Below are 21,006 nucleotides of genomic sequence, written 5' to 3' on the forward strand. Positions count from 1 at the left end.
AATGTCTGTATACCAATGGCTAGGTTTGACTGTGATGTTACTACTGTCACCGTACACTATCACTGTAAATGTCTTTATACCAATGACTAGGTGTGACTGTGATGTTACTACTGTCACCGTACACTATCACTGTAAATGTCTTTATACCAATGGCTAGGTTTGACTCTGATGTCACTACTGTCACCGTACACTATCACTGTAAATGTCTTTATACCAATAGATAAGTCATTACTGTCACCGTACACTATCACTGTAAATGTCTTTATACCAATAGATAAGTTTGACTGTGATATTACTACTGTCACCGTACACTATCACAGTAAATGTTTTTATACCAATGGCTACTGACATATCATATTCCATATCTCTACTGACATTTCATATTGTATATCTGTCCTGACATACCATATTCTATATCGCTACTGACATATCATATTCTATATCTCTATTGACATATCACATTATATATCTCTACTGACATTTCATATTCTATATGTCTACAAACATATCACATTCTACATCTCTACTGACATACCATATTCTATATCTCTACTGACATATCATATGCTATATCTCTACTGACATATCATATGCTATATCTCTACTGACATATCATATTCTATATCTCTACTGACATATCATATGCTATATCTCTACTGACATATCATATTCTATATCTCTACTGACATACCATATTCTATATCTCTACTGACATACCATATTCTATATCTCTACTGACATATCATATTCTATATTATCTACTGACATTGTCCAGTTCTGATCGGAAGCGTTAAGGATGACAAAATACCATACGTCATTCATGAAGACAACATAGATTCGAAATTCACAAATACAAATTAGCGAAAAACAAAACAAATACGAAAATATTTGATAATATGATCTTACTCTTTTTAATGCTATGTTTTAATGTTGAGACAAAAGTTATCCTAATCTCTGGATGCTCTTGTTTTATGAATTAACTTTGTTTTTCTTTGGGAGAATAAAATGTTGAAGCTATCGGTATCTGCGGTCTTTCTGACAAACAAATACGTATTGAAAACCATCGAGGACAAGCTAGATTTAAAGAGGCTGAATTCTAGCACATTATCAGAGCCTCCGAACGGTGTGTGAGTAAGTTCATGGTATTTCAATTAGATTGATGTTAATTAAGACGATACTCCGATCTGTTATCGATCAGTTCACAGCTGATGTGTAAAACACGTGTCGTGTCAAAGAACATGTGTAAGTTAACTGGCATGATAAATGATTCCTTCTGTAACTCTATGAACAGACTATCGGGCCTTGTACCATTCCTTCTGTACGTAAACGATATAGGTGGTATATCTCAGTTTGTTTGAGGCAAGTTGTTGTATAGATACTACAATATCTAAATCTTGATTTATATCAGTAGGGGCACGTGTTTTTGGCATACAAATTTGTCTGTTATTTCGTAAATCAAGATACGAACCTTAAGGGATAGATGCTATGTTTCTTCATTGCTAGTGAAAACATTTGGGAGTCCAAGGTCAATTCGTCCTAAGATACTCCAACGATCAATAAAAACCTACTTGCAAAGTTATCTTCAAATAAGATCTGCGTGTAGATTACGGATAGGGCCAGGTGCTTTCCCAAAACAGCCAATGATGCGTAGTTCATCCTGTGTCGAGAAGCACAATAAGGCAATAATATTTGGCCCTGTGACAGGCACACAAAACCTCAAACTGTGCATGATGCTATTTATACTGAGACAGACAAACTTATAATAAATAGTGTTTATGTTATTGACATACCCTGTCATTAAAAATGGCCCAGGGATACCTTGTAATTGCTAGTAAACAAAATGATTTAGTCCATGACGTCGATGAATGACGATCGGGGCACATCACTTTGTAGAGCGAGTTCCAGATTGATTCACTCACCATCGACAGCAATCTGAGCGTGTATCTAGTGGCGTCTTTTTCTCTCGCGCGCGGACCTCACTAGTCATGCCCTAGACTGGGTTATACTGGGTTGTTCCGAGGCTGCTGTGAGTTAAAATATAACCAGTACACTATTACTTAAGACTATAGCACTAGACGGTACAATGGTTATATAATTCCCTTGTATAACCTGTAGTATAGCAGGGATCGGGATCACAACCCTCTGTAAACTGTAAGTTGTTCTGAAAGATATCGCTCTGATTTGGACATGTCATATAAATACCTCTCAGGAATCCTACGGACGCCATGTTTAAGAGAGCAATTATTTATCCAAAGGAAATGTAAAATTTAATGAAGATGTGAGGGAGCCACACAGACTGTCAAAAAAGGATTGTTTTAACATGTATGGGATGCACGGTACAATTTAAGATGTAAGAGATATTGCTATCCTCCTTGTACTAGCGGGCCGGCGGAGGTAAGTACATCTAAAACTAACACATGCGGTAGTCTGCTTACATCTGTTTAAGGTATCAAATTTTATAGGAAATTACTTTCAAATAAAAATCGATTTTACGTGAACATTTTGATAAATAAAAACGAACATCTTTCTGTTTGAATTTAATCTACATATTTTAACCGTCTGTCACTTCCTTTTACTTTATGTGTATAAATTGTGCATATTTGATATGGAACTTTATAGTTTAAAACATCATGAATTTCTGGACATGATAAAAGAATATAATGATATTACGTTAATTTGAACCAAATAAATTCCATTGGAATGTAATAACAAGAGAAGTATCAGTGTGTGCTATCGTGTATGTGATGTGGTGACGTTGGTAAGGGACTTACGTGGAGAGGAACAGGGATTACACGTGTTTAATAGGTAGCCTTTTCTAGGACGTAAGAACCTATTGGTTTAAAAGTCATGCGTTCTGTACCGTGGTCCTCATTTAATGGTCTTTGATAAGTTTCTCACCTGACAATTTCCGGAACATTACAAGGCATGGACAAGTAAAAACCTGTCTTCGGATCATGAAGATACACTCATCAAGCACAGGTACATTTCACCGATATTCTTTCATGTAATTTTATACACGTAGCATTAAAGTTATATGTGCCGTAACTGTAGAAAAAAAAAAGACATCTTATTTTTTCTGCATTAATCTATTAAAAACCATCAGGTTGAATGACATCATTGAAATGGCCTCAGATGCCTTATAAACCTTAGTTACAACAGAGAAATTATGTGCTGTAAAATTGTTGTTTTGTATGCCTAGTGTGTATTTAGACGGAAACATTCCAGTAGTAATCACTTTAAACTGACTAATGACACTGGATAAATGTGAAATAAAATTGTAGACCACAATTTGGCTTCATCAGCTGTCTGTATGTACTCATCTCACTTCACCATAGATGATGTAAACATAATGATTTTTGACACTACTGCTAAAAATCATTGTCAACTCTTATTTGTAATTGTAAAATTAAAAATCTCAAAGCAGCATAGCATATCAAAAACTTATCTTGATTCGTCAGTATGCAACTACGGCACATATAAGTTGCAACTCCTTGCTGTGCTAATTGTAAATAATGTTATTCAATGCGTGCGTTAAAAGAAGAAGAAAAAGGACGTAAAGATAATGTTTAATGTTGTGAAAAGGGCTGAAAAATTACTGGAACACTATTTTACCTGCCAGCATGTATATCGTGATATCAGATATCAGTATAGCATGCATTGAAAATAATCTATCATTGTCTATTAAATGCATAGTAAGTAATTTATATGTATCTAATACAAATGTATTGGAAATGTATAGTTTGTTTCGTAGATACATCTAGCACTCGTATTATCAATTTTACCCTGGTCAATACTAGCCGCAATATACCGCTCGACTAGAGAGAACTTCTCTTTAGCTCGATCAGTTGAGCATCAGACTTGTAATCCAGAGGTACTGAGTTCGATCCTGGCAGAGGTAGTGTTTATGTGCACGGCTAGTGGGAACTTCCCTTATATACTTAGCTCGATCGGTTGAGCGCCAGGCTAGTAATTCGGAGGTCCTGAGTTAAATCCCGGCAGTGGCAGATGCAGTGATAATGTATATATCATATCATGCGCTCTGTCATATCAATATACAATTAGTGTTCGTAGATGTTCAATGTATAGTTTGTGTAGATACATAACATATGTATTATCAATAAACAGAATGCAAACTTTATTTAAATAATTTACGATTTCTTCACCTTTTTTGTATTTTCTTCTAGTCGTTGAACACACATTTAATCATGTTTCCAATATCGCAGCTTCAAGATGATATAAATTTTCGTTATGTACAGATTCTAAATACTTCTTTGCAATACATTCCCCTGGAATCCTTTACATAACAAAATCCCTGTGCACACTGATTATTTAACATTACATCAAATAACCTCTAGTACTGAAAAATCTATATGTCAAAGTAATAAGCCCTTCACATCTGGGTCGCGATAACCGAATGGTTAAGATGTCCCGACATTTTACCACATGCCCTTGGTTAAGATGTCCCGACATATAACCACAAGCCCTCCACCTCTGGGTCGCGGTGACCGAATGGTTAAGATGTCCCGACATTTTACCACATGCCCTTGGTTAAGATGTCCCGACATATTACCACAGCCCTCCACCTCTGGGTCGCGGCGACCGAATGGTTAAGATGTCCCGAAATATTACCACAATCCTTGTTAAGATGTCCCGACATATTACCACATCCCTCAACCTCTGGGTCCTTACATCTGGTGTGCGGGACCATGTTGATGTGGTGTACGTTAGTTAAGAGTGTTACATTACACATCCTACATCTGGTTGGGATCGTGTAATCGAACCATGTGTTGAGTGACATGTAACACATAATTACTTACTCCTGTGTTGGTGACATGTATTCCACCACTAACACATAATTCCTTACATCTGGTGTGGTATACGTGAGATACTACAAACCTTGTGTTGGTGACATGTAACACATAATTCCTTACATCTGGTGTGGTGATACGTGTAGATCTTACAAACCATGTGTTGGTGACATGTAACACATAATTCCTTACATCTGGTGTGGTGATACGTGTATATCTTACAAACCATGTGTTGGTGACATGTAACACACAATTCCTTACATCTGGCTGGTGATACGTGTAGATCTTACAAACCTTGTGTTGGTGACATGTAACACACAATTCCTTACATCTGGCCTGGTAATACGTGTTGATCTTACAAACCTTGTGTTTGTGACAGGTAACACTTAATTCCTTACATCTGGTGTGGTGATACGTGTAGATCTTACAAACCTTGTGTCGGTTACATGTAACACATAATTCCTTACATCTGGTCTAATAATACGTGTAGATCTTACAAACCTTGTGTTGGTGACATGTAACACATAATTCCTTACATCTGGTGTGGTGATACGTGTAGATCTTACAAACCTTGTGTTGGTGACATGTAACACATAATTCCTTACATCTGGTGTGGTAATACGTGTAGATCTTACAAACCTTGTGTTGGTGACATGTAACACATAATTCCTTACATCTGGTGTGGTGATACGTGTAGATCTTACAAACCTTGTGTTGGTGACATGTAACACATAATTCCTTACATCTGGTGTGGTGATACGTGTAGATCTTACAAACCTTGTGTTGGTGACATGTAACACATAATTCCTTACATCTGGTGTGGTGACACGTGTAGATCTTACAAACCTTGTGTTTGTGACATGTAACACATAATTCCTTACATCTGGCCTGGTAATACGTGTAGATCTTACAAACCTTGTGTTCGTGACATGTAACACACAATTCTTACATCTGGTGTGGTGTAATACGTGTAGATCTTACAAACCTTGTGTTGGTGACATGTAACACATAATTCCTTACATCTGGTGTGGTGATACGTGTAGATCTTACAAACCATGTGTTGGTGACATGTAACACATAATTCCTTACATCTGGTGTGGTAATACGTGTATATCTTACAAACCATGTGTTGGTGACATGTAACACATAATTCCTTACATCTGGTGTGGTGATACGTGTAGATCTTACAAACCTTGTGTTTGTGACATGTAACACATTATTCGTTACATCTGGTGTGGTGATACGTGTATATCTTACAAACCATGTGTTGGTGACATGTAACACACAATTTCTTACATCTTGCCTGGTGATACGTGTAGATCTTACAAACCTTGTGTTGGTGACATGTAACACATAATTCCTTACATCTGGTGTGGTAATACGTGTAATCTTACAAACCATGTGTTGGTGACATGTAACACATAATTCCTTACATCTGGTGTGGTGATACGTGTGATCTTACAAACCATGTGTTGGTGACATGTAACACATAATTCCTTACATCTGGTGTGGTGATACGTGTAGATCTTACAAACCTTGTGTTGGTGACATGTAACACATAATTCCTTACATCTGGTGTGGTAATACGTGTAGATCTTACAAACCTTGTGTTGGTGACATGTAACACATAATTCCTTACATCTGGTGTGGTGATACGTGTAGATCTTACAAACCTTGTGTTGGTGACATGTAACACATAATTCCTTACATCTGGTGTGGTGATACGTGTAGATCTTACAAACCTCGTGTTGGTGACATGTAACACATAATTCCTTACATCTGGTGTGGTGATACGTGTAGATCTTACAAACCATGTGTTGGTGACATGTAACACATAATTCCTTACATCTGGTGTGGTGATACGTGTAGATCTTACAAACCTTGTGTTGGTGACATGTAACACATAATTCCTTACATCTGGTGTGGTGATACGTGTAGATCTTACAAACCATGTGTTGGTGACATGTAACACATAATTCCTTACATCTGGTGTGGTGATACGTGTAGATCTTACAAACCATGTGTTGGTGACATGTAACACATAATTCCTTACATCTGGTGTGGTGATACGTGTAGATCTTACAAACCTTGTGTTGGTGACATGTAACACATAATTCCTTACATCTGGTCTACATCTGGTGTGGTGATACGTGTAGATCTTACAAACCTTGTGTTGGTGACATGTAACACATAATTCCTTACATCTGGTGTGGTGATACGTGTAGATCTTACAAACCTTGTGTTGGTGACATGTAACACATAATTCCTTACATCTGGTGTGGTGATACGTGTAGATCTTACAAACCATGTGTTGGTGACATGTAACACATAATTCCTTACATCTGGTGTGGTGATACGTGTAGATCTTACAAACCTTGTGTTGGTGACATGTAACACATAATTCCTTACATCTGGTGTGGTGATACGTGTAGATCTTACAAACCATGTGTTGGTGACATGTAACACATAATTCCTTACATCTGGTGTGGTGATACGTGTAGATCTTACAAACCATGTGTTGGTGACATGTAACACATAATTCCTTACATCTGGTGTGGTAATACGTGTAGATCTTACAAATCATGTGTTGGTGACATGTAACACATAATTCCTTACATCTGGTGTGGTGATACGTGTAGATCTTACAAACCATGTGTTGGTGACATGTAACACATAATTCCTTACATCTGGTGTGGTAATACGTGTAGATCTTACAAACCATGTGTTGGTGACATGTAACACATAATTCCTTACATCTGGTGTGGTGATACGAGTAGATCTTACAAACCATGTGTTGGTGACATGTAACACATAATTCCTTACATCTGGTGTGGTGATACGAGTAGATCTTACAAACCTTGTGTTGGTGACATGTAACACATAATTCCTTACATCTGGTGTGGTGATACGAGTAGATCTTACAAACCTTGTGTTGGTGACATGTAACACATTATTCGTTACATCTGGTGTGGTGATACGAGTAGATCTTACAAACCTTGTGTTGGTGACATGTAACACATAATTCCTTACTGTTGGTGTCGGTAATAGGTGACATGTAACACATAATTCTTACATCTGTGTGGTGATACGTGTAGATCTTACAAACCTTGTGTTGGTGACATGTAACACATAATTCCTTACATCTGGTGTGGTGATACGAGTAGATCTTACAAACCTTGTGTTGGTGACATGTAACACATAATTCCTTACATCTGGTGTGGTGATACGTGTAGATCTTACAAACCTTGTGTTGGTGACATGTAACACATAATTCCTTACATCTGGTGTGGTGACACGTGTAGATCTTACAAACCTTGTGTTGGTGACATGTAACACATAATTCCTTACATCTGGTGTGGTGATACGTGTAGATCTTACAAACCTTGTGTTGGTGACATGTAACACATAATTCCTTACATCTGGTGTGGTGATACGTGTAGATCTTACAAACCATGTGTTGGTGACATGTAACACATAATTCCTTACATCTGGTGTGGTGATACGTGTAGATCTTACAAACCATGTGTTGGTGACATGTAACACATAATTCCTTACATCTGGTGTGGTGACACGTGTAGATCTTACAAACCATGTGTTGGTGACATGTAACACATAATTCCTAACATCTGGTGTGGTAATACGTGTACATATTACAAATCATGTGTTGGTGACATGTAACAGATAATTCCATACATCTGGTGTGGTGATACGTGAAGATCCTACAAACCATGTGTTGGTGACATGTAACACATAATTCCTAACATCTGGTGTGGTAATACGTGTACATCTTACAAACCTTGTGTTGGTGACATGTAACACATAATTCCTTACATCTGGTGTGGTGATACGAGTAGATCTTACAAACCATGTGTTGGTGACATGTAACACATAATTCCTTACATCTGTGTGGGATACGTGTAGATCTTACAAACCTTGTGTGTGGTGACATGTAACACATAATTCCTTACATCTGGTGTGGTGATACGTGTAGATCTTACAAACCTTTGTGTTGGTGACATGTAACACATAATTCCTTGTATCTGTGTGTGGTGATACGTGTAGATCTTACAAACCATGTGTTGGTGACATGTAACACATAATTCCTTACATCTGGTGTGGTGATACGTGTAGATCTTACAAACCTGTGTTGGTGACATGTAACACATTAATTCCTTACATCTGGTGTGGTAAATACGTGTAGATCTTACAAACCTTGTGTTGGTGACATGTAACACATTAATTCGTTACATCTGGTGTGGTGATACGAGTAGATCTTACAAACCATGTGTTGGTGACATGTAACACATAATTCCTTACATCTGGTGTGGTAATACGTGTAGATCTTACAAACCTTGTGTTGGTGACATGTAACACATAATTCTTACATCTGGTGTGGTGATACGTGTAAGATCTTACAAACCTTGTGTTGGTGACATGTAACACATAATTTCCTTACATCTGGTGTGGTGATACGTGTAGATCTTACAAACCATGTGTTGGTGACATGTAACACATAATTCCTTACATCTGGTGTGGTGATACGTGTAGATCTTACAAACCTTTGTGTTGGTGACATGTAACACATAATTCCTTACATCTGGTGTGGTGATACGTGTAGATCTTACAAACCATGTGTTTGGTGACATGTAACACATAATTCCTTACATCTGGTGTGGTGATACGTGTAGATCTTACAAACCTTGTGTTGGTGACATGTAACACATAATTCCTTACATCTGGTGTGGTGATACGTGTAGATCTTACAAACCATGTGTTGGTGACATGTAACACATAATTCCTTACATCTGGTGTGGTAATACGTGTAGATCTTACAAACCTTGTGTTGGTGACATGTAACACATAATTCCTTACATCTGGTGTGGTAATACGTGTAGATCTTACAAACCTTGTGTTGGTGACATGTAACACATAATTCCTTACATCTGGTGTGGTGATACGTGTAGATCTTACAAACCTGTGTTGGTGACATGTAACACATAATTCCTTACATCTGGTGTGGTGATACGTGTAGATCTTACAAACCTTGTGTTGGTGACATGTAACACATAATTCCTTACATCTGGTGTGGTGATACGTGTAGATCTTACAAACCATGTGTTGGTGACATGTAACACATAATTCCTTACATCTGGTGTGGTGATACGTGTAGATCTTACAAACCATGTGTTGGTGACATGTAACACATAATTCTCTACATCTGGTGTGGTGATACGTGTAGATCTTACAAACCTTGTGTTGGTGACATGTAACACATAATTCCTTACATCTGGTGTGGTGATACGTGTAGATCTTACAAACCTCGTGTTGGTGACATGTAACACATAATTCCTTACATCTGGTGTGGTGATACGTGTAGATCTTACAAACCTTGTGTTGGTGACATGTAACACATTATTCCTTACATCTGGTGTGGTGATACGTGTAGATCTTACAAACCTTGTGTTGGTGACATGTAACACATAATTCCTTACATCTGGTGTGGTAATACGTGAAAATCTTACAAACCTTGTGTTGGTGACATGTAACACATAATTCCTTACATCTGGTGTGGTGATACGTGTAGATCTTACAAACCTTGTGTTGGTGACATGTAACACATAATTCCTTACATCTGGTGTGGTGATACGTGTAGATCTTACAAACCATGTGTTGGTGACATGTAACACATAATTCCTTACATCTGGTGTGGTGATACGGTAGATCTTACAAACCATGTGTTGGTGACATGTAACACATATTTCCTTACTCTGGTGTGGTGATACGTGTAGATCTTACAAACCTTGTGTTGGTGACATGTAACACATAATTCCTTACATCTGGTGTGGTGATACGTGTAGATCTTACAAACCTTGTGTTGGTGACATGTAACACATAATTCCTTACATCTGGTGTGGTGATACGTGTAGATCTTACAAACCCTCGTGTTGGTGACATGTAACACATAATTCCTTACATCTGGTGTGGTGATACGTGTAGATCTTACAAACCTTGTGTTGGTGACATGTAACACATAATTCCTTACATCTGGTGTGGTGATACGTGTAGATCTTACAAACCATGTGTTGGTGACATGTAACACATAATTCCTTACATCTGGTGTGGTGATACGTGTAGATCTTACAAACCTTGTGTTGGTGACATGTAACACATAATTCCTTACATCTGGTGTGGTGATACGTGTAGATCTTACAAACCATGTGTTGGTGACATGTAACACATAATTCCTTACATCTGGTGTGGTGATACGTGTAGATCTTACAAACCTTGTGTTGGTGACATGTAACACATAATTCCTTACATCTGGTGTGGTGATACGTGTAGATCTTACAAACCTTGTGTTGGTGACATGTAACACATAATTCCTTACATCTGGTGTGGTGATACGTGTAGATCTACAAACCTTGTCGTGTTGGTGACATGTAACACATAATTCCTTACATCTGGTGTGGTGATACGTGTAGATCTTACAAACCTTGTGTTGGTGACATGTAACACATAATTCCTTACATCTGGTGTGGTGATACGTGTAGATCTTACAAACCTTGTGTTGGTGACATGTAACACATAATTCCTTACATCTGGTGTGGTGATACGTGTAGATCTTACAAACCATGTGTTGGTGACATGTAACACATAATTCCTTACATCTGGTGTGGTGACACGTGAAGATCCTACAAACCATGTGTTGGTGACATGTAACACATAATTCTTAACATCTGGTGTGGTAATACGTGTACATATTACAAATCATGTGTTGGTGACATGTAACAGATAATTCCATACATCTGGTCTAATAATAAGTTTAGATCTTACAAACCATGTGTTGGTGACATGTAACACATAATCCCTTACATCTTGTGAGGTGACACGTGTAGATCTTACAAACCTTGTGTTTGGTGACATGTAAACACATAATTCCTTACATCTGGTGTGGTGATACGTGTAGATCTTACAAACCTTGTGTTGGTGACATGTAACACATAATTCCTTACATCTGGTGTGGTGATACGTGTAGATCTTACAAACCTTGTGTTGGTGACATGTAACACATAATTCCTTACATTGGTGTGGTGACACGTGTAGATCTTACAAAACCTTGTGTTGGTGACATATAACACATAATTCCTTACATCTGGTGTGGTAACACGTGTAGATCTTACAAACCTTGTGTTGGTGACATGTAACACACAATTCCTTACATCTGGTGTTGGTAATACGTGTAGATCTTACAAAACCTTGTGTTGGTGACATGTAACACATAATTCCTTACATCTGGTGTGGTAATACGTGTAGATCTTACAAACCTTGTGTTGGTGACATGTAACACACAATTCCTTACATCTGGTGTGGTAACACCTTATGTGTAGTGTAAACAGATAATTACTTAAACCTGGTGTGGTTACGTGTAATATTACAACATTGTGTTGGTGACCATGTAACACACAATTCCTTACATCTGGTGTGGTAATACGTGTTGATCTTACAAACCTTGTGTTTGTGACAGGTAACACATTATTCCTTACATCTGGTGTGGTAATACGTGTTAATATTACAAACCTTGTGTTTGTGACATGTAACACATTAATTCCTTACATCTGGTGTGGTAACAAACGTGTTAGATCTTACAAACCTTGTGTTGGTGACATGTAACACACAATTCCTTACTTTTGGTTGTGTGATACTATTGGTGTGGTGATAGTGATTACGTGGTTGGTGACATGTAAAACAATTCCGCGCTCACTCGTCACGCGTAGTGTGTGAGATAGTGTAGGATTTACAACATGTGTTTGTGAATCTGTAACAAATAATTCTTATGTATGGTGTGGGTGATAGCTGAGTAGATCTTACAAACCTGTGTTGGTGAACATGTAACACAGTTAATATACCTTTATTGTTGGTTTTGGTGATTACAGAGTAAGACCTTAACAAACCTTGTTTTGGAAAAATATAACACATAAGTCCTTACAACTGGCTCGTCGCTGATCCACACGCGCAGTAGATCTTACAAACCTTTGTTGGTGTCTGTTGTAAACATAAATTCCTTTAATTCTGGTGTGGTGATACGAGTAGATCTTACAAAAAATGTGTTGTGAAATTTCTCTAATAATTCGTAACAATTTGAGGTGATAGTAGATGCCACTGGATTGTTGAATGGTGGCAGGTGATATTACTGCATGCCACTGGATTGTTTGCAATTACTCACAGGTGATATTACTGCATGCCGCTGGGATTGTTGAATGGCTTCAGGTGATATTACTGCATGCCACTGGATTGTTGAATGGCTTCAGGTGATATTACTGCATGCCACTGGATTGTGCAATTACTTCAGGTGATATTACTGCATGCCGCTGGATTGTTGAGTGGCTTCAGGTGATATTACTGCATGCCACTGGATTGTTGAGTGGCTTCAGGTGATATTACTGCATGCCACTGGATTGTTGAATGGCTTCAGGTGATATTACTGCATGCCACTGGATTGTTGAGTGGCTTCAGGTGATATTACTGCATGCCGCTGGATTGTTGAGTGGCTTCAGGTGATATTACTGCATGCCACTGGATTGTTGAATGGCTTCAGGTGATATTACTGCATGCCGCTGGATTGTTGAATGGCTTCAGGTGATATTACTGCATGCCACTGGATTGTTGAGTGGCTTCAGGTGATATTACTGCATGCCACTGGATTGTTGAATTGGCTTCAGGTGATATTACTGCATGCCACTGGATTGTTGAGTGGCTTCAGGTGATATTACTGCATGCCACTGGATTGTTGAGTGGCTTCAGGTGATATTACTGCATGCCACTGGATTGTTGAAGTGGCTTCAGGTGATATTACTGCATGCACTGGATTGTTGAGTGGCTTCAGGTGATATTACTGCATGCCACTGGATTGTTGAATGGCTTTTCAGGTGATATTACTGCATGCCACTGGATTGTTGAGTGGCTTCAGGTGATATTACTGCATGCCACTGGATTGTTGAATGGCTTCAGGTGATATTACTGCATGCCACTGGATTGTTGAGAATGGCTTCAGGTGATATTACTGCATGCCACTGGATTGTTGAGTGGCTTCAGGTGATATTACTGCATGCTGGATTGTTGATTGTGCACACTGGATTGTTGAGTGGCTTCAGGTGATATTACTGCATGCCACTGGATTGTTGAGTGGCTTCAGGTGATATTACTGCATGCCACTGGATTGTTGAGTGGCTTCAGGTGATATTACTGCATGCCACTGGATTGTTGAGTGGCTTCAGGTGATATTACTGCATGCCACTGGATTGTTGAGTGGCTTCAGGTGATATCACTGCATGCCACTGGATTGTTGAATGGCTTCAGGTGATATTACTGCATGCCACTGGATTGTTGAGTGGCTTCAGGTGATATTACTGCATGCCACTGGATTGTACAATTACTTCAGGTGATATTACTGCATGCCACTGGATTGTTGAATGGCTTCAGGTGATATTACTGCATGCCACTGGATTGTTGAATGGCTTCAGGTGATATTACTGCATGCCACTGGATTGTTGAATGGCTTCAGGTGATATTACTGCATGCCACTGGATTGTGATCTTCAGGTGATATTGCATGCACTGGATTGTTGAATGGCTTCAGGTGATATTACTGCATGCCACTGGATTGTTGAATGGCTTCAGGTGATATTACTGCATGCCACTGGATTGTTGAATGGCTTCAGGTGATATTACTGCATGCCACTGGATTGTTGAATGGCTTCAGGTGATATTACTGCATGCCACTGGATTGTTGAATGGCTTCAGGTGATATTACTGCATGCCACTGGATTGTTGAATGGCTTCAGGTGATATTACTGCATGCCACTGGATTGTTGAATGGCTTCAGGTGATATTACTGCATGCCACTGGATTGTTGAATGGCTTCAGGTGATATTACTGCATGCCACTGGATTGTTGAATGGCTTCAGGTGATATTACTGCATGCCACTGGATTGTTGAATGGCTTCAGGTGATATTACTGCATGCCACTGGATTGTTGAATGGCTTCAGGTGATATTACTGCATGCCACTGGATTGTTGAATGGCTTCAGGTGATATTACTGCATGCCACTGGATTGTTGAATGGCTTCAGGTGATATTACTGCATGCCACTGGATTGTTGAATGGCTTCAGGTGATATTACTGCATGCCACTGGATTGTTGAATGGCTTCAGGTGATATTACTGCATGCCACTGGATTGTTGAATGGCTTCAGGTGATATTACTGCATGCCACTGGATTGTTGAATGGCTTCAGGTGATATTACTGCATGCCACTGGATTGTTGAGTGGCTTCAGGTGATATTACTGCATGCCACTGGATTGTTGAGTGGCTTCAGGTGATATTACTGCATGCCACTGGATTGTTGAGTGGCTTCAGGTGATATTACTGCATGCCACTGGATTGTTGAATGGCTTCAGGTGATATTACTGCATGCCACTGGATTGTTGAGTGGCTTCAGGTGATATTACTGCATGCCACTGGATTGTTGAATGGCTTCAGGTGATATTACTGCATGCCACTGGATTGTTGAGTGGCTTCAGGTGATATTACTGCATGCCACTGGATTGTTGAATGGCTTCAGGTGATATTACTGCATGCCACTGGATTGTTGAATGGCTTCAGGTGATATTACTGCATGCCACTGGATTGTTGAATGGCTTCAGGTGATATCACTGCATGCCACTGGATTGTTCAATTACTTCAGGTGATATTACTGCATGCCACTGGATTGTTGAATGGCTTCAGGTGATATTACTGCATGCCACTGGATTGTTGAATGGCTTCAGGTGATATTACTGCATGCCACTGGATTGTTGAATGGCTTCAGGTGATATTACTGCATGCCACTGGATTGTTGAATGGCTTCAGGTGATATTACTGCATGCACTGGATTGTTGAATGGCTTCAGGTGATATTACTGCATGCCACTGGATTGTTGAATGGCTTCAGGTGATATTACTGCATGCCACTGGATTGTTGAGTGGCTTCAGGTGATATTACTGCATGCCACTGGATTGTTGAATTACTTCAGGTGATATTACTGCATGCCACTGGATTGTGCAATTACTTCAGGTGATATTACTGCATGCCACTGGATTGTTGAATGGCTTCAGGTGATATTACTGCATGCCACTGGATTGTTGAATGGCTTCAGGTGATATTACTGCATGCCACTGGATTGTTGAATGGCTTCAGGTGATATTACTGCATGCCACTGGATTGTTGAATGGCTTCAGGTGATATTACTGCATGCCACTGGATTGTTGAATGGCTTCAGGTGATATTACTGCATGCCACTGGATTGTTGAATGGCTTCAGGTGATATTACTGCATGCCGCTGGATTGTTGAATGGCTTCAGGTGATATTACTGCATGCCACTGGATTGTTGAATGGCTTCAGGTGATATTACTGCATGCCACTGGATTGTTGAATGGCTTCAGGTGATATTACTGCATGCCACTGGATTGTTGAATGGCATCAGGTGATATTACTGCATGCCACTGTATTGTTGAATGGCTTCAGGTGATATTACTGCATGCCACTGTATTTTTGAATGGCTTCAGGTGATATTACTGCATGCCACTGGATTGTTGAATGGCTTCAGGTGATATTACTGCATGCCACTGGATTGTTGAATGGCTTCAGGTGATATTACTGCATGCCACTGGATTGTTGAATGGCTTCAGGTGATATTACTGCATGCCACTGGATTGTTGAATGGCTTCAGGTGATATTACTGCATGCCGCTGGATTGTTGAATGGCTTCAGGTGATATTACTGCATGCCACTGGATTGTTGAATGGCTTCAGGTGATATTACTGCATGCCACTGGATTGTTGAATGGCTTCAGGTGATATTACTGCATGCCACTGGATTGTTGAATGGCTTCAGGTGATATTACTGCATGCCACTGTTATTGTTGAATGGCTTCAGGTGATATTACTGCATGCCACTGGATTGTTGAATGGCTTCAGGTGATATTACTGCATGCCGCTGGATTGTTGAATGGCTTCAGTGATATTACTGCATGCCGCTGGATTGTTGAATGGCTTCAGGTGATATTACTGCATGCCACTGGATTGTTGAATGGCTTCAGGTGATATTACTGCATGCCACTGGATTGTTGAATGGCTTCAGGTGATATTACTGCATGCCACTGGATTGTTGAATGGCTTCAGGTGATATTACTGCATGCCACTGGATTGTTGAATGGCTTCAGGTGATATTACTGCATGCCACTGGATTGTTGAATGGCTTCAGGTGATATTACTGCATGCCACTGGATTGTTGAATGGCTTCAGGTGATATTACTGCATGCCACTGGATTGTTGAATGGCTTCAGGTGATATTACTGCATGCCACTGGATTGTTGAATGGCTTCAGGTGATATTACTGCATGCCACTGGATTGTTGAATGGCTTCAGGTGATATTACTGCATGCCACTGGATTGTTGAATGGCTTCAGGTGATATTACTGCATGCCACTGGATTGTTGAATGGCTTCAGGTGATATTACTCTGCATGCCACTGGATTGTTGAATGGCTTCAGGTGATATTACTGCATGCCACTGGATTGTTGAATGGCTTCAGGTGATATTACTGCATGCCACTGGATTGTTGAATGGCTTCAGGTGATATTACTGCATGCCACTGGATTGTTGAATGGCTTCAGGTGATATTACTGCATGCCACTGGATTGTTGAATGGCTTCAGGTGATATTACTGCATGCCACTGGATTGTTGAATGGCTTCAGGTGATATTACTGCATGCCACTGGATTGTTGAATGGCTTCAGGTGATATTACTGCATGCCACTGGATTGTTGAATGGCTTCAGGTGATATTACTGCATGCCACTGGATTGTTGAATGGCTTCAGGTGATATTACTGCATGCCACTGGATTGTTGAATGGCTTCAGGTGATATTACTGCATGCCACTGGATTGTTGAATGGCTTCAGGTGATATTACTGCATGCCACTGGATTGTTGAATGGCTTCAGGTGATATTACTGCATGCCACTGGATTGATGAATGGCTTCAGGTGATATTACTGCATGCCACTGGATTGTTGAATGGCTTCAGGTGATATTACTGCATGCCACTGGATTGTTGAATGGCATCAGGTGATATTACTGCATGCCACTGGATTGTTGAATGGCTTCAGGTGATATTACTGCATGCCGCTGGATTGTTGAATGGCTTCAGGTGATATTACTGCATGCCACTGGATTGTTGAATGGCTTCAGGTGATATTACTGCATGCCACTGGATTGTTGAATGGCTTCAGGTGATATTACTGCATGCCACTGGATTGTACAATTACTTCAGGTGATATTACTGCATGCCGCTGACTTGTGGAGTGGCTTCAGGTGATATTACTGCATGCCGCTGGGTTGTTGAATGGCTTCAGGTGATATTACTGCATGCCACTGGATTGTTGAATGGCTTCAGGTGATATTACTGCATGCCACTGGATTGTTCAATGGCTTCAGGTGATATTACTGCATGCCACTGGATTGTACAATTACTTCAGGTGATATTACTGCATGCCACTGGATTGTTGAATGGCTTCAGGTGATATTACTGCATGCCACTGGATTGTTGAATGGCTTCAGGTGATATTACTGCATGCCACTGGATTGTTGAATTACTTCAGGTGGCTTCAGGTGATATTACTGCATGCCACTGGATTGTTGAATGGCTTCAGGTGATATTACTGCATGCCACTGGATTGTTGAGGTGAATTACTTCATGTGATATTACTGCATGCCACTGGATTGTACAATTACTTCAGGTCATATCACTGCAAGCCGCTGGATTGTTGAGTGGCGTTAGGTGATATTACTGCATGCCGCTGGCTTGTGTAGTGGCGTCAGGTGATATTACTGCATGCCACTGGATTGTTGAATTACTTCAGGTGATATTACTGTATGCCACTGGATTGTACAATTACTTCAGGTCATATCACTGCAAGCCGCTGGATTGTTGAGTGGCGTTAGGTGATAATACTGCATGCCGCTGGCTCGTGGAGTGGCGTCAGGTGATATTACTGCATGCCGCTGGCTTGTGGAGTGGCGTCAGGTGATATCACTGCATGCCCCTGGTTATTAATAGATTGTCTGCCATGGCCTTGTTCTCCTGATTAATGTTTACGTAAGAAAAATAATAAACTATTCTGTACAATTTGCTTAACTTCATATATCCTAGAGGTTTCATTTTTCGCGCACCTAAATTAGTCGGGATTTAAAAAATACAGAAATAAAAGAAAGTCAAACTAATCAAAATGCACATACATTTATCGTATGCTGATGATTAAGTTAAGGGGTTTTAAGCTCTCTCCTTGTCTTATATTCATACCTAGCTAACGATGAAATCGATAAATCAAAATACCTTCCGGTTGCCGACGTCATCAACTTTCTAGTGTCTATAAAAATTCATACAATCGTCCATTTAACAGTAAGGTAACCAAAAGTGTTCCTGACGATGATATTTCCGCAGTGATAAAGTTGCCATCAACGTTTAGTTAATATTTGAGGGCTGAAAACTACTCAACTAAAATAGCATTACAAAATTGATCTCCAAATATAAAAACTGTTTTTGCAGGTTAAATACTGACTAGTAGATCGTCATATTGCAATGAATTAACAACAACCATACTATCCGAAAATAGCCGGTTACGTTACGTCATTGCTTTCGGTGCATATGACGTCACTGAGAAATCAAAGTGCGCAATTATAGTTCTGCGTGAAAATAGAGCCCCAGACGATATATCTATTTGATTTGGCTATGCTGATTGGTTTAAACTAATAGTATGTGCTATAACACGGGGATTTATTTTGACACTAAATATGTTATAAAATGTATGTCCCTTTATTTCCCAACAGGCTTTAAACTAGAATGTTTGTCACTGCCTTGGTAACGATGAGCATGTAGTCATTACATGAGACTTTCAAACAGCTCATGGCTCATCCCAAACAACAAACATTTCCATCCACTGTTACGTCAGCAATAGGTCAATGTTTATATGTGACACTTATTATTTAGATGTTTATATATATTAACACAGCGAGTTTTTAGTTTGATACGGTGAGGTGCATCAAAGGTAAGTCTCTTTGATCACTAAAGAGGATAACGTTTTATTTTGTGGGATGGTGATCACTACAGAGGGTAACGTTTTATTGTATGGGATGGTGATCACAACAGAGGTTAACGTTTTATTGTATGGGATGGTGATCACTACAGAGGGTAACGTTTTATTGTGTGGGATGGTGATCACAACAGAGGGTAACGTTTTATTGTGTGGGATGGTGATCACAACAGAGGGTAACGTTTTATTGTGTGAGATGGTGATTACTACAGAGGGTAACGTTTTATTGTGTGGGATGGTGATCACTACAGAGGGTAACGTTTTATTGTATGGGATGGTGATCACTACAGAGGGTAACGTTTTATTGTGTGGGATGGTGATCACAACAGAGGGTAACGTTTTATTGTGTGGGATGGTGATCACAACAGAGGTTAACGTTTTATTGCGTGGGATGGTGATTACTACAGAGTGTAACGTTTTTATTGTGTGGGATGGTGATCACAACAGAGGTTAACGTTTTATTGCGTGGGATGGTGATTACTACAGAGTGTAACGTTTTATTGTATGGGATGGTGATTACTACAGAGGATAACGTTTTATTGTGTGGGATGGTGATCACAACAGAGGGTAACGTTTTATTGTGTTGGATGGTGATTACTACAGAGGGTAACGTTTTATTGTGTGGGATGGTGATCACTACAGAGGGTAACGTTTTATTGCGTGGGATGGTGATCACTACAGAGGGTAACGTTTTATTGTGTGGGATGGTGATCACAACAGAGGGAAACGTTTTATTGTGTGGGATGGTGATCACTACAGAGGGTAACGTTTTATTGTGTGGGATGGTGATCACAACAGAGGGTAACGTTTTATTGTATGGGATGGTGATTACTACAGAGGGTAACGTTTTATTGTGTGGGATGGTGATCACTACAGAGGGTAACGTTTTATTGTGTGGGATGGTGATTACTACAGAGTGTAACGTTTTATTGTATGGGATGGTTGATTACTACAGAGGATAACGTTTTATTGTGTGGGATGGTGATTACTACAGAGGGTAACGTTTTATTG

The 21,006-nt window shown here is 39.6% G+C and overlaps 1 protein-coding gene across 1 annotated transcript in view; it reads left to right on the forward strand.

Moving 5' to 3' along the window:
* The first annotated feature begins 1,904 nt into the window (after nt 1–1,904).
* The window catches only part of LOC138326098 (pyrokinin-1 receptor-like), a 44,460-nt gene continuing 25,358 nt past the window's right edge, over nt 1,905–21,006 (forward strand). Inside the window, exon 1 of the mRNA XM_069272237.1 lies at nt 1,905–2,394. The gene's annotated coding sequence lies outside the window, so the exon portion shown is untranslated. The remainder of the gene's footprint in view (nt 2,395–21,006) is intronic.

The sequence above is a fragment of the Argopecten irradians genome, chromosome 6, assembly GCF_041381155.1.
Source record: "Argopecten irradians isolate NY chromosome 6, Ai_NY, whole genome shotgun sequence".
In the NCBI taxonomy this organism is placed as follows: Eukaryota; Metazoa; Mollusca; class Bivalvia; order Pectinida; family Pectinidae; genus Argopecten; species Argopecten irradians.